Here is a 16009-nt window from a genome sequence, read left to right as displayed (position 1 = left end):
TGGGGTTGCGAGGCTTTCGTGAGACGCGAGAGTCATGATAAGCTCGAACCTCGAAGCGAGAGGTGTATTTTCATCGGCTACCCACAGCAATCCTTTGGTTACCTCTTCTACAGACCTAGTAACAATGTGGTCTTTGTAGCAAGAAGAGGAGTCTTTCGAGAAAGAGAGTTTATAAGCCAAGGAGACAGTGGGAGGAAAATTGATCTTGAAGAAATTCAAGTGTCAAGTGCTGAAGGAACTTCAAACTCTAGCCCTCAAATTGAGGAGGAAACTCCTGTTGAGCCAATTGACGAATCTGTACCTCTGAGACATTCCACGAGAGTTAGGAGTGCACCTGAGCATTACTATGGATTCCATATTACTGCAAGAAGGTGAGACACTTATTAGTGATAGGACACTAGTAAGTCAAGATGACCCTAACAGCTACGAGGAAGCCATGGCAGGCCCCGAGTCTGCTAAATGGAAAGAGGCTATGGATAGCGAGATACAATCCATGTATGACAATCAAGTTTGGAACTTGGTTGAGAATGTACCATGTCGTAAGATTGTAGGGTGCAAATGGGTCTTCAAGAAGAAGACCGACATGGATGGCAAAGTACACACTTATAAGGCTAGACTGGTTGCAAAGGGCTTCTCTCAAATTCCTGGAGTGGATTATGATGAGACCTTTTCTCCGGTAGCCAAGATTAAGTCTATTCGGGTTATGTTAGCCATAGCAGCATTTCATGACTATGAAATATGGCAAATGGATGTCAAAACCGCTTTCCTGAATGGAAAGTTGGCTGCAGATGTTTACATGAGTCAGCCAGAGGGTTTTGTCAGCAACGAGTACCCTAATAGAGTGTGTAAGCTTGAGAAATCCATCTATGGATTAAAGCAAGAACCTCGCAGATGGAATCTTTGCTTTGATGAAAAGGTCAAGGAATTTGGCTTTTCTAGGAGTGAAGATGAATCTTGTGTGTATGTCAAGGCTAGTGGGAGTATAGTTAGCTTTTTGGTATTCTATGTGGATGACATACTACTCATAGGAAACGACATTCCAACCCTACAGGAAGTAAAGTCCTGGCTTGGGAAGTGTTTCGCTATGAAGGACCTTGGTGAAGCTGCCTATATTTTAGGGATAAGGATCTTGAGAGATCGGAGTAAAAGATTAATTGGACTTAGTCAGAGTACCTACTTGGATAAGGTGCTGAAGAGATTCAACATGCAGGACTCCAAGAAAGGAGAGTTACCCATCCAGAGTAACGCCGAATTGAGTAAGACACAAAGCCCTTGCACTGAGGCTGAGATAGCAGATATGAGTCGAATACCTTATGCTTCGGCTGTAGGTTCGATCATGTATGCTATGACGTGTACTCGACCTGATGTAGCCTTTGCCCTGAGCATGGTTAGCAGGTTTCAGGGGAACCCTGGCAAGGCACACTGAACTGCGGTAAAGAATATTCTCAAGTACCTACGAAGGACTAAGGATTGGGTCCTTACCCTCGGTGGGAGTGATGACTTGAGAGTTGTAGGGTATAGTGATGCTAGCTTCCAAACTGATAGGGATAATTTCCGCTCTCAGTCAGGCTGGGTCTTTACCCTAAATGGAGGAGCAATTTCTTGGAAGAGTTCCAATAAAGAGATAGTGGCAGATTCTACTTGTGAATTAGAGTATATTACAGCGAGCGAGGCAGCAAAGGAGGCTATATGGCTAAAGAACTTCATCGGAGACCTTGGAGTTGCACCAGCTATTAAAGAGCCAATGGAAATTTTCTGTGATAGTGAAAGTGCTGTTGCCTTAGCCAAGGAACCAAGGGATCACGGGAGATCCAGACACATCGACAAAAAAATACCATTTTATTAGACATCGAATAGAAGAAGGACTCCTCGTGGCAAAGAGGGTATCATCGGATGAGAACCCAGCAGATCCCCTCATGAAGGGACTGACTCGGGTTAAGCATCTCCAGCATGCTCGGAGCATAGGGCTGAAGGATGATATTAGATTTAGTAGTTAGATAACCTCGAAATTTGTAAAGTGTAATTGACATTAGATGATGAATAAAAGGTGTTTTATTTATGAATAAAGTGTTGCTATCTCTTGTCAATCGTTTACTATATTTCTTTTGCATGTTTTGACTTGCAGAATAATTTTGTTTGGTATAACATATTATTCAAACCTCCAAAGTCGGTCATATGTCGGAAGTAGGTACGAATCAAGACTGTCATGATTGGTTGCAGAGGTCTAAGGTGTTAGACAAGGCTACAACAATCATGAGTGCTCATAAGTTCTGAGCATTGGACTCAACCCACGCTCACTGGAATCACTTCATGGAATTCTATCTCGAGTGATCGTGAGACGGTAGTATCATATAAGTTTTCAAACCTAGAGATATGATTTGTTACTTACAAGGTGGTTATGCATTGATTGTACAAAAACGCATTGGTAACTCGATGTTATAAATCGTGCTCTTGTGTGTAATTCAATGAGTGGTAGAACAAACATATGAGTCGAAGTTTATCTGTTCCTTCTTGGATTGGAAGCTGATATCTGGGCCCCTCGATGATTTTGTTTTGACCTATGTATCAGGCCCGGTCAGAACTAAGTTGATGTGTTCAATTAAGTTCTTTTTCAAACAAATGGGAAATCGGGAAACAAACTATTGGACAATAAGTAAGACATTGTTCCATGTATTTGTCCGACTGATATCTAGATCAGAGGATTATATGATCACTTATCTTAAATGGCGTACCATCATCTTCTCAGTTCCGAGAAACCTTGAAAAGAGCTACGATTGTCGATCGGTTCCTGAAGTCATACTTGCATTAATAGTTATTAGACTTATCCAAGTGGGAGACTGTTGGATAAGGTGTCTAAGTCCATAACTATTTCTGGTATGTACTTGACCCGACCCGGCATGGTCCATTTGGGTTGCATGGAACCATGCAATTGGATAGACTAAATGAGAGAAATAACACTTGGAGATTATTAATATATTATAAGTTCTAATATATTAATAATATTATTTGATTAGTTTGATCAAGAATTAATTTAGAATTAATTAAGTGATCAAAAGATAACTAATTAAATATATGGGTTGATTATGTAAATCATCCATATCTTGTATAGTGGACTAAGAGGCTCCATGGATTATGAAGTTGGGTTCCACCCATAGGATGCTCCATGGGAGTTACAAACCCATGGGTCATGGAAATGAAGAGTCATGACACATTAGGGTTTACATGGTGTAACCCTAGATGTGTCAACACTATATAAGGATCTCATTCTCCATCAAAATCGGCTACACTAAGGAAACAAGAGGGCTTGGCCGATTTCAAGAAGTGTGCATTCTGTAACAACCCGAAATTTATTCGTCGCCAAAACCCGTTCTACCCGAAAAAAGTCGCCGTTACCGGATTCGTTCCGATTTCCCTTCGAAATTTATTGTATAAATTTATATGTTTATTTTATCCTAATGAGTGTCTAAATCACTCAGGAACTTATGTTAGTTGCCCAAAAACAATTATTTCATAAGTTTTAAAAATGTTCCCGTCGGGTGACGGAAACTCAATCGGGTGCGACCAAAAGCCACGTTTAGCGTCGGTATCGGGTAGAATTCCACCGCGTGCAAATTTTGGGAACTATATAAACAAGTTTCAGCTTTCATTTGAAGCTTTTTCCCTCTCTCACTACTCTCTCTCTAACCTCTCTCCAAAATCCAAAGATTAAGTGTCCAAAACTCAATTTTAAGGCTTCAAATCCTTAAGGTACCTTCCTAGCCTTAATCTATAGCATGTTTAGCTTCCAAATTAGACACTTAAACATGAAATTGGGAAAAACACTAGAGTTTACGGCCTAAGGAGGTGCTTAGGCCGTGAACACCCAAGATGATGGGTTTTGAGCCTTTAAACCCTTACTTGACTAGTTTGGACCTTGGATATGGCTATGAGACTTTAAAATATGGATTCTAAACATGTAAAACTTGCATTTTGTGATGTTTAGAGGAGTTTACGGCCAAGGAATATTCTTGGGCCGTAAACTCATATAATGAGGGTTTTTATGCCCTTAAACCCTTCCAAATCACCCCTATAGCTTAGATATGAATTATGGGACTTTGATTCTTGCATTTGGACACTTGAAACATAGATTATGGGAGACTTAGATGAGTTTACGGCCAAGGAGAGTTCTTGGGCCGTAAACTCCACAAAAGTTGGCATAAATCTCATTCTAAGGTGTTAGAAAGCCATCCAACACCACCAAAAGCCTTGGAATAAATCAAGGGACCAACCAAAAATACTTTGAGGGCCAAAAACACAACATTTGTGAGGTTTCTAAGGGTTTACGGCCAAGACATGTTCTTGGGCCGTAAACTCCAATATTTTTGGTGTTAAAATGCAAACTACACACCCCTAAGGCCCTTAGATGAATTTTAGAAGTCCTTTCATGCATGTTCTAGACCTTGAAACACCTTGTAGCATCACACACTAGAGTTTACGGCCATGAAGGGGATTTCATTGGCCGTAAACTCCACAAATCACTCAAAAATCACATGCAAACTCATGTTAGGCCTTGGATTAATTTTATCAATCACGTGTGATTTGTTCTAGCAACAATTAACACCATTTTCTTGGACAAACAAGGGTTTACGGCCATGGAGCTTGCTAGGCCGTAAACTCCCTTAAAGGGGGTCAAATCGATGTTTTGAATCATTCCAAGTCCTTAAACCAAGTCTAGAAATCATTCCCTAAGTGTTGGAAGTCCAAAAGGCACCATAAAACACCCATCATGAGTTTACGGCCGTAAACTCATGGGGAAGGGTGTTTTGGCCGTAAACTCCCTTAAGGGGGGTGTTCCTTTGATGCCCCAACTCATTTCCCAAGTCCCTTGTGCCATTCATGTCCCTAAACGCCACCCGGGTCACTCCAAACACTTGTATCGGAGTGTTATTGCGACCTGAAGCAATTGTCCCTATCCGACAATCAATCTAAGTCCTAATTAGATACAAATGTGTATCTTTACTTCATAATTAGGAACCTCGTGCGTTTACAAGTCCCGACTCAACTCTTAGCATCCAAACCGTCTCGTACCTCGTCCGGTGAGTTCATACCCCTACGGCTTTTTCACTGTTTTCAATGTTTTCAGGGGGGGAATACAAGCAAACTATAACCATTTTCCAATCACAACATTGATGTGTTTCAAACAATATATGACAAATCTATAAACTCTTTTACTCCTTATGTATTATGCTGAGCATAAGGAATGACTACTCGAATTCAACTAAATGGATTTTAGTTAAGAAACAATCAAACTAATCAAATTATTATGGGAATAATTTGGGGGTCTTTACTGTTCTTTCTATCATATACTAAATTATTAGATAAACTATGTCTGTTCAGTTTATCTCCGTATCATTTGAATATGTTATCCGATGATTTCATGTATGTATCTATGCTTTACTATACTATGTTTCATAACTTTCTGAATGCCAATATCTTTCAAGAACCCTATGAATAGTTTAGTACTAGCTTATGAGATAGTCACTACCCTTTATGGATGATCAGTAAATCCTCTCCAGAAGTGTAACCAGAGTCTCCTGGAGGGAGAGCGCGGAATTTGTGAATAGATCTATTCGGGACTGACAATCCCACACCTTAACTGCTAGGTACAGTTAGGCGGGCACGCCTAGGGTGATAAATTTCAGGATATCGTTCGACGTCTGACAAACGTCAAGGAGGTCAAGTTGTCGTATCAGTATGGTTACCCGACTCACAATATGTATTAATACAGCTTATTCACAGTTTGGGTTCAGGATCTTTATTTCGTTCGGGATAGTGATCCCATGGTTTTGAATCTATATTCTATGTCTCTTTCGGGATTGTGATCCCATGGTATTGTTTCTATGTCTCTTTCGGGATAGTGATCCCATGGTATTATCAAACTATTCTATATCTATGTCCTATACGGGATGATGATCCCATGGTTTACTCTTATATCTCTTTCGGGATAGCGATCCCATGGTATTAACTAAGCTATTTAGTATCTAGTTCGGGATAGTGATCCCATGGTTTTCTGTCTACTATCTGCACAGGATGTCTTTCCCCATGATCTTTAACTATATCTTGTACGGGATAGTGATCCCAAGGTTTTATATCGATAACTTATACGGGATAGTGATCCCATGGTTTCCTAAATCTATATACGGGATAGTGATCCCATGGTTTCTAAATCTATGAACTATTCGGGAAAGTGATCCCAAGGCTTTTCTAAATCTGTATCTTATACGGGATAGTGATCCCATGGTTTCTAAATCTGTATCTTATTCGGGATAGTGATCCCATGGTTTCAAATCTATATTTACATACATACATTAACTTATCTTGTGTTAGTTCGGGATGATAGTCCCATGATCTTGAACAGTACTTTCGAATATCTCAACCTAACTTATATGTCTTTCGGGATAGTGATCCCAAGATTTTCATCATATAGTTTTGTATGCTAAACTATACCTTGTGATATACTATCGATCTTATAATTAGGAAAATATGGGATTTTCCTGGGGTAAATACAATACATAATCGAATTGGTAACAAACGATAACTTAACCAACTTCACATAAGAAAATATGGGATTTTCTTGGATAACAATTCTTTTCGGAAACTAAAGGAAACCGATACATTTTCACAAAACAAAACCGGTTATGAACTCACCAGCTTTATGCTGATTTTCAAACCGCTTGTATTCTCAGGTCCAAGTTAGACAGGTACCCGGTGATCTCTTTTGGCGAAGACGGAGTGCGTAGAAGACTCGTCTCAACTTTTGTTAATATGATGCATATGTATATTTGGATAACTTTACTTTTGAAACACATGTAAACTTTCATATATATGTAATGTAATGTTTGTTTACTGTGAATACTATGTACATTGGATTTGATACACAACGTGGTAGTCAACCCCAGAGACGTTTCCGCCTCTGGTTTTCGGGGTGTGACACATTCTCTCATAAGTCTTTCCAAGAGCATTTGGTGTTGTATGAAGCATTTGAGGCATCACACTTGGGGTGCTAGGCTCATAAGGTTTCAAGGAACATAAGCAACAACAAGGTAAGTTATTCTATCTATCATTCAAGTTAAAATTGTTCCCCATGTATGCTAGATAGGAATATAGCCTTGGAATTCAACTTTGCATGATAATTAGACAAACATAGATCCAAGGTTATTAGGGTTGCATGTACACTTGGGAAGTGTTAGAATGCTCAAAACCCCATCAGAGCTCTTCCTCTTCTTCCCTCTACCTTTCATGATTTCCAACACAGGGGTGGAGTTTGGAGTAGGAGTAGGAGTGTTAACAACTGGCATACCTTTAAGACCTATTTCCACGATCTTTAGGAGTCCTTGAGGTTTGTTGAGTTCGACTTATTCCTTATTCATGTTATATGTCATGCGGAATTGATCATAACACGAGGGTAAGGAGTGAAAAATTATATCTATTCCAAGCTCCTCGGGGAAGTTCACATTAAGCTTCAGCAAACGGTCCAAATACCTTTGCAGTTTTTGCATGTGGACCGTAACGGATTCTCCGTCCTTCATCATGGTTGTTATCATGGCAGAGATTATTTCATAACGCTCTTGACAGGCACTCTGATGGTATATTTCCATCATATCTTGGTGCATATCAAAAGGGTAGTAGTCCTCATAGGACTTCTGGAGTTCAACTATCATGGCGGTCATCATGATGCTAGCCACTTTGGTGGCATCTCTTTCATGAGTTCGGAAGTCAGCGATCTCCTGGGGAGTAGCAGTGGACTCATCGATCTCTTTTAGCTCCTTATCTAGGACATATTCCTTGTCCTTGTAGCGAGTCACCATCCTGATGTTATGGATCCAATCCATAAATTTGAACCATCAAAGATGACCCTGCCACATAGGCTCATGAGGGAAAAGGAGCCAGTAGGGTTTGAGCCATAAGCGGTGTTGTTGGAAGACATCCGAAAAGAAGAGAACAAGATAAGTTTATATATAAAGAGAATCCTTAATAAAACACCCAAATGTAATATTAAGGCCAGGATCCAATCACAATATATAATAACTTATAAGAGGTATGCCGTAATCTAAGCTATAACATATTTGAAAGCTAGGTGAATGACGATTTACCAATTTCCACCATGAATAATGAAATAAAAATATTAGGTTTTTTTAATTGGTTCTTAGAAATTCCTAGATTCTTTAGAGATTCAATTAACTTTTCAAAGGCATGTTTCAATCTCGATTGTGCCCTCCAAGTTTTGTGACTAGGATACCGACGATCACAAAACGAGGTGTGAACTAACCATGCAAATTACTTGGTACCTTTAAAGTTCATCACTCAAACGATGTGTCGGTTAACCACACACGCTCTACCAATACTATGATAAACATTAAGTCACATTTTACCTACCTTGTTAAGTCCAATTTAGTGTGTCGGTTAACCACACACGCTCCACCAACGACTTAAACAAAGTGTAAAGTGTAATTTCATGGATTAGCACCTTATTCACATTTTCCTAAAGTAACTTGATGAGATTAAGCTTTCTTTTAATCTATGAAGATCGATTAGATCTTGAACAAGTATGTAAATAATGACGATATGAACACAAATAAAAGAACAGAACAAGATTGAATCAAACGTGTCGAATGATTAAAACAAAATCCTCAGAAGAGCTCGATTAAGAACATCAACTGTAGAGGATTGGAAGGTTACAAGAACGATCAAAGAAACCTTTTGTCGTCTGGAAAAAAAATCATATACTCAGATCTCTAAACCTTGACCTAATATGCATGCAAGCATTAGCTTATATACAAAGCATAAAAGACTCACGGTTGGACAGGCCCAAACCGGAAGGTTCGCTTGAGATATCGTAAGATGTTCTTCACTGCAAGCATGTGAGGTTCACGTGGGTTTGCCTGAAATCGAGCACAATAACACACGAAAAACATGATATCAGGTCTGCTAGCAGTTAGATACATTAACGATCCAATCATTTGACGATAGAGCGTGATATCAACAGCTGGTTTGTCTAGGGATGGGGTAAGCTTAGTGCCGAATGCCATTGGGACTTTAACTTTTGAGTCTCCCATCATACCAAACTTTGCAAGGAGAGTCTTCGTGTAAGCTTCCTGATTAATAAAGATGCCTTCGGGTCCCTGTCTTATGTTTAAACCAAGGAAAAATTTAATTGGACCCATTGAGCTCATTTCAAACTTAGTCTCCATCAGCTTTCTGAATTCAGCTGTTAAGCTGGGATTCGTGGAGCCAAAGATGATGTCATCGACGTAAATTTGAACTATCATAAGGTGGTTACCTTCCTTTTTACGAAAGAAGGTTGGGTCAACCGAACCTTGTTTGAATTTAGACATCTTTAAAAATTTTGTAAGCGTTTTATACCAGGCTCTCGGAGCTTGTTTAAGACCGTACACAGCTTTATCCAAAATATAGCAATGATTTGGATGCTTTTCGTTCATGAACCCAGGAGGTTGCTCCACGTACACCGTTTCTTCAAGTTCTCCATTGAGAAATGCACATTTGACGTCCATTTGGAAAACCTCAAAGTTCTTGTGGGCAGCATAAGCCAGAAATATTCTAACAGATTCTAGCCTAGCTACTGGAGCGAAAGTCTCTTCATAATCTATCCCTTCCTCCTGACAATATCCCTTTACAACCAGACGAGCCTTGTTCCGTATAACATTACCTTCCTTGTCCATTTTGTTCCTAAAAACCCATTTGAGACCAACAACCGAAGCATCTGGAGGAGTTGGAATTAGGCGCCAGACTTTGTTCCTTTCAAATTCATTCAGCTCGTCTTGCATTGCTTGAACCCAATCAGAGTGATCGAGAGCAGTGTTAACTGTCTTTGGTTCAACTTTTGATACGAATGAGTTGAACATGCAAAACTCAACCTTTGAAAATAAGGAAGTCTGTTTTGCCCTCAGTTGTGATCGGGTCAGAACCTTTTCAGATAACCACCCAACTACTTGAGAGACGGGATGATCTCTGGTCCATTTGATAAGAGGAGGGTAATTTGGATCAAAAGTTGGGTCTAGTTCAGCATTAGTTATTTCGTCTAGCTCAGATTGGCTGTCATAACCGAGTGTCACATCATTATGTTCCACCTCAATTGATGCACTTTGAAAGACCTGAGGTTCATGTGATTCTAGTGGTCCTGAGCTTCCTGGTGTTGAGGCCTCTTCGGTTGAAGTTGTGGGATTTTGCTCCCCCTGGACTTGAGCGTTTGGCTCCCCTTCGACTTGAGCATTTGGCTCCCCCTCGACTTGGGCAGTTGGAAAAGGAGATTCATTAGAGGTTGATGAATCTTCATGCATCCTTCTTGCAGCTTCTTCGACAATCTGCTTCATGTGATCAACCTTGTTGTCGGCTGCACCTGCTTCAGAGAGAGAAGCATTCTCCGGTTCGTCAAAGAGGTCCATGAATGTCTCGAATAAGTTAGCGACCGAGACTGTAACTTGGCCATTGAGAGGAAAGATTTCCCCGGTGATATCTTCTTTAGCCTGTAGCTTCTTGACATAGTTGTCGTCAAAGGTCACATAATACGTCCACTCTTGCTATTAATGGAATCTTATAAGCAACAAAAGTCTTTCTCGAACGCTTGTTGCGGTGTTCTTTAGAGTTGAAGATGAAACACCTTGAGCCGAAGACATGGAAAAATTTCACATTTGGCTTCCTGTTGTTCAGTATCTCATATGGAGTGAGCGCGAACCTTTTGTTGAGATATGACATGTTCTGTGTAAAACAAGCAGCAGAAACAGCATCAGCCCAAAAGTAAAGAGGTAAAGAAGCAAAACTTAGCATAGTCCGGGCAGCTTCACACAAGGATCGGTTTCGTCTTTCGACTATTCCGTTCTGTTGTGGTGTGTAGGGAGCTGAGAAATTATGACTGATTCCCTTTTCTGCAAGAAACTCTTCAAACTCCCTGTTCTTGAATTCGAGACCATTGTCGCTTCTGATGTTACGAACTACCTTCTTGAGTTGTACTTCAATTTGCTTGATAACACTTTCAGCTTTTGAGTCGCTTCAGATTTGAGCTTTAGAAAGAACACCCATGTAAATCGCGAAAGGTCATCAACAATAACAAGAATATACTTGCTGCCACCGATGCTTTCAATAGATGAAGGACCACATAAATCAATATGAATTAATTCGAGTGGTTCAACAACTTTTGTGTTGATTATAGATGGATGACTTTGACGACTCTGCTTTCCCATTTCGCATGTAGCACACAGATGATCCCTGTCAAACTTGAGCAATGGAAGGCCCCTTACATGACCTCCAGTAACAAGACGGTTGATATCTTTAAAATTAAGATGAGATAATCTTCGGTGCCACAACCAGCTTTCGTCGGATTGAGCTTTTGACAACAAGCATATAGCTGGGTTTCCTTTGATGGGTTTGATGTTTAAGGGAAACATTTCACCCTTTCGCTCCGACTTGAGAATCACTTTATTTGACTTTTTCTCTATGATTTCAGAACCTTCATCATCGAATGAGACTTTAAGTCCTGTACCTCCAACAAGCTGAGATACACTAATGAGGTTGTGTTGGAGTCCTTCCACATAAGCCACCTTCCTTATAGAGAAGTCCCCATTGGTTATCATCCCGTATCCCTTTATAGTGCCGAATGAATTGTTTCCAAACTTGACGTTGCCACCATTTGCAAGAGATCTGTATTCCCTAAGCTCCTCTTTCCTCCCTGTCATGTGACGCGAGCAGCCACTATCGATGTACCATTCTTCGTCAAACTGTTCGTCACTAATAACCTGCAAGAATTAGATAGATTTAGGAACCCAAACTTTCTTGGGTCCATGTGAGCTTTGCATGGGAACGGGAACAATAACAGAGACATCAACAAAATAAGTTCGTTTTATAAGAGTTGCTTCATCTTTCCTTTTAATGGTATAAACCTTGATTTTGTTAAGATTAGGTGAGTTAGATTCGGTCTCTGGTATGGATTTATTGACCTTCTGCTTCCACTTTTGCTCAGTTGATGAATGAGATTTTTGAGAATAAGAAGAAGCAGATTTAGAACGAGATTGAGATAAAACAGAGGATGAGGAGGAATTAGAAGAATGAGAAGAGTTAGAGAGAGAAGAAGTCTTGGAAGGAGACTCTAGGTGACCCTTTTGTTTTTGATCATTGGGGGGACCGACCTTAGAGTTTTGTTCTCTTTTGTCTTCAGAACCGAACCTTTGCGTTCGGTTGGAGCTGCCTTTGGAACCGAACCTTTGGTTCTGGTTGAAATCCTTGTCAGAACCGAGCCTCTGGTTTCGGTTAATTTCTTCTTGTGAACCGAACCTTGGCTTTCGGTTTTGGTGACTTTCACTCTTTCCTCCTGGATTGTTTTCACATTTCAGATTCTTGTTTTGATGAGTGAAATATGCATTCTGGGAATGCCAGAATTGTTCCCTTTCCGAAAGGTTCTTCCGGTATCTGTTATTTCTTTCCCTCTTCATGTTCCTCATCTAAGAAGGTTGATGATGAACATTTGCTTTCGTTTTCGTTGTCTCCCTGGCAAGTACCTTTTTAACTGTAGGAGTTTTACTTTGAGCTAAGGAAGCAGAGAGAACTTTTTCTTTTGCCGAATGATCCTTCTTCTGAGGAATATCTTTTGTACCACTGGTGCTCGACTCATTGAAGTTGTTCGGTTTATTCAAGGGCTCAGGTATGTATCTTCCTTTGCTCTTCCAGGAAGTTCTTTCAGAGAATCCAATGGTTTCGTCTGCATTATCAATTGGAGCTTCCCAGAAGTACTCATCACAGCCATCGGCATTGTCTTCGTTTACAATGGCTGGAAGCTCAGCTGTTTGATGTTCAGTTACTCCTGTCACCTTGTAAACTTGATTTGGAGTGGTCCTGACCTTTTGATACACCACAACTTTCTCAACTAATTTTGGGGACTTTTGATGGGACAACCGAGCGAACTCTACTGAATTTTCAGAAATTAGATTCTTGTGATTTTCAAGTTCGGTTTTAACAAATTCTGAGCAGTCAACCGTGTCCTCTACAGAAATTTCGCTCATGTTATCGTCCTCGTTAAGCTCAGATGCCTTTTCAACATCAATTTTGTTTTCTGAGCTTACGTTGGCGTTTAAAGAGTCAAATTTTTGCATGGTTTCGGTTCTCAGTTTAAGTTTGTCATTTTCATCCAAAAGATTTTTAAGCATGTCTTTGTGGTCTTTGGATTTAATGAAGGATTCAATTTTGTCCAGTCCATACATGTAGGTGGGATTGATATCACCAGACGATATCACACTCTCACAATTATAAGCTTCAGCATCGATTTCATCTTCCTTAAACTCTAGGAAGGGCAAAATCATGCGGTGAATCCTTTGGCCTATTTCACAATCTAAGTGAAGCTGAGTAATATTAGAGTACAAACGTTTAGCAATTAAACAAAAAACATTTCGTTGTTTTAACAATTTCAAATTGTCTCTTTGCAAATAAATGTTTTCATCTTTAACTTTCACTAATTCCGACTCCTTTAACTCTATCCACATTCTCCGCTCCTCACTCTTCGATGTTGCCCTGCTCAATTGATCAGTTAGGTTAGAATTTGTTACCCGAGTTTGAGTTAAGCTACTATCTAGACGAGATATTCTTGTATTGACATTTTTTAGTTCTTTCTCATAAGAGGATGATGGTACTTTGCATGAAATAAAAACAGATTGTACCTTCTTTATCAGTTCATCAAGCTCATTGAACTGCTGGCTGAGCGGTTTGGCTGTAAAGCACATGTCCTCCTTCACTTTCTGTCCATCACAGCCTCCATCGGTGTCGTATCCCCTCATTTGAGATACGTCAGAAACCATGAGGCATTTTCCACCACTGCTGTCTTTCTTAGACACGAACGCCTTTCCATGAGTAGGCTGCCTCACTTCCTCGTCTTCTGAGTCGGTGGACCAAATTTCCGTGCTACCGAACTCATCACCTAGAACAGAACCTTGCACAATAAGAGCATTAATAGGCAGGTTAGCAGCAGACTTCTTCTTTCTCAACTCATCCAATCTTTTCTGCAACACAGCTTCCTCGTCGTTCACATCATCTTTTTCAGCCATTTTCTTGAGGACACAGTCCTTAGCATAATGATTTTTCCCACCACAGTAGAAACAGCTCACTCCAGAGTCGCCGTCAACCTTCGGTTCCTTCTTGTGCTCCTCAGCTCTCGGTTCATTAACCACCTTTTCAGAGCTGTAACTCCCCTGCCAGTTTCGGTTTTTGTTGCTGGGGAATCTCTTCTTTATGAACTTTTTGGGATTGGACACCATCAAGGCATAATCTTCTGATGTGAGATCATATTCTTCCAGGCTGAGGTCTTCATCCTCCATAACAGCTTTACTTTTTGACAGGAGAGCCAACGAACCGAGACCGGAAGCGACATTCTTTTCTTGCACCACGTTTTTCTCTTGAGACTTGAGAATTCCCACCAGTTTCGCCAAAGAGTATGATTTAAATTGCTCATGGGCTTTAACCGTGGAAATGACTGCTCTCCATTCAGACCTCAGACCATTCAGGAATGTAACCTTCTGTTCGATGAGCTTCCTTTCAATATCGTGTTTAATCATCTTGCTGAGAAGATGATTGAAGCGATCGAACGTCTGGGTCACAGATTCTTCAGCCCCTTGTCTGAATTCTCCAAACTCAGATAGAAGTAGAGTTTGAATAGAAAGTTCAAGATCTTCATCTGTAGAATACAGTTCGCGAAGTCTATCCCAAACATCCTTTGCCGTTGTGCATGAACTAACCAATCTGAATGTATCGGACTGAAGGGCGAACCGGATCAATCTTAATGCCTTGATATTGCATTGGAACTTATCCTTTTCATCTTGAGCAATATCTTTCACGTCCTTTAACAGATCATTGTATTCTTTTTGAGTCTTGATAATTCTGGACGTTGCAGAGTGAGAAAACGGTCCATTGGTGATGGCTTCCCAAATCAAATACCCATTTTCCTCAGATCCAATAACATAGTCTTCGAAATGATGTGCCCATACTTCATAATCGTGGGTGTATAAGATCGGAATCTTTGTCGTCGAACCAATGTTGTTGGAAATATTAATAACGTTTGATTGTGTCGCGTCCATTATGATCGAAAAAAAACCTGTTCAAAGATCAGACTTGTAATAAAGCATATTAGGACAAAGTAATAAATATCGAGATACGTCAATAAAGAGATGACGGCTCAATAAATATTAATGATTGCGGAAAAACCCTAATGGAAATCTTTTTCACAGAAAAGATGTGTATCAATTACACAGCCTCCTGCTCTGATACCAATTGATGAGATTAAGCTTTCTTTTAATCTATGAAGATCGATTAGATCTTGAACAAGTATGTAAATAATGACGATATGAACACAAATAAAAGAACAGAACAAGATTGAATCAAACGTGTCGAATGATTAAAACAAAATCCTCAGAAGAGCTCGATTAAGAACATCAACTGTAGAGGATTGGAAGGTTACAAGAACGATCAAAGAAACCTTTTGTCGTCTGAAAAAAAAAATCATATACTCAGATCTCTAAACCTTGACCTAATATGCATGCAAGCATTAGCTTATATACAAAGCATAAAAGACTCACGGTTGGACAGGCCCAAACCGGAATATAAATAAAAGCATAAACAGATGAGCCCAAAAGACGTAATCTTCAAAGCCCAACATAACTAATATTGGGAATTTAATGAAACATTTAGTTACTTTATAATATTCATCATACTTTTAATGAGAATTTATAAGTCCTTGTCCTACCCGCTCGGCTAGCGTACCTCCACCAATCAAGGAAGCGGTGGGTGAGAGTGGACACCTATTAAGCCACGATTTTATAGGCAGCAACCTTATACCCTCTTATAGACCGACTTCATGAATGAGGCCTACTAATGGTAAGATGACTTGCTCTTATACATACATATATATATATATATATATATATATGTATATATATATATATATATATATATATATATATATATATGAACTTATAAT

This window comes from Lactuca saligna, chromosome 3, assembly GCF_052625555.1.
Source record: "Lactuca saligna cultivar CGN05327 chromosome 3, ASM5262555v1, whole genome shotgun sequence".
Taxonomy (NCBI): domain Eukaryota; kingdom Viridiplantae; phylum Streptophyta; class Magnoliopsida; order Asterales; family Asteraceae; genus Lactuca; species Lactuca saligna.
The sequence above is the reverse complement of the archived record's forward strand: the minus strand, read 5'-3'. Positions refer to the sequence as shown.